Genomic DNA, 516 nt, shown 5'->3' on the forward strand with positions numbered 1-516 from the left:
ACTTTCCAACATTCTGTGACTGGCAGCTATACTGTCTGGTGCAAACTTCATAGGTTGATGGTTATTTGAACCAAGGAGGCAACATTTCAATGAACCTCAATGTACTGAATGGAAATGAATGCACTTTAAACAGTTTAGTTACATGCAACATTTATTTTTCATTGATTCGCAACATGAGCATTTTTATCCATCACAATATGCTAATACACCAGATTCAGTAAATCAAAGCCCACATTTATATAAGGTATAACTTATTTTCTATGAGATTAAATAAAGACAGTTTCCATAACAATATTGATTTTCACATAGTGTGCAGATTACTTGAAGATTACTCAACTTCTTCCATCGGGCACAAAATGTCTGAGAACAGGCACGAACAGATTCAAAAACAGCTTCTTCCCCGCTGTTACCAGACTTCTAAACGACCCTCTTATGGACTGACCTGATTAATACTACACCCCTGTATGCTTCACCCAATGCCGGTTTCTAGTTATTTGCATGGTGTACCTTGTGTTG

Source organism: Scyliorhinus canicula, chromosome 14 (assembly GCF_902713615.1).
Source record: "Scyliorhinus canicula chromosome 14, sScyCan1.1, whole genome shotgun sequence".
Classification (NCBI taxonomy): domain Eukaryota; kingdom Metazoa; phylum Chordata; class Chondrichthyes; order Carcharhiniformes; family Scyliorhinidae; genus Scyliorhinus; species Scyliorhinus canicula.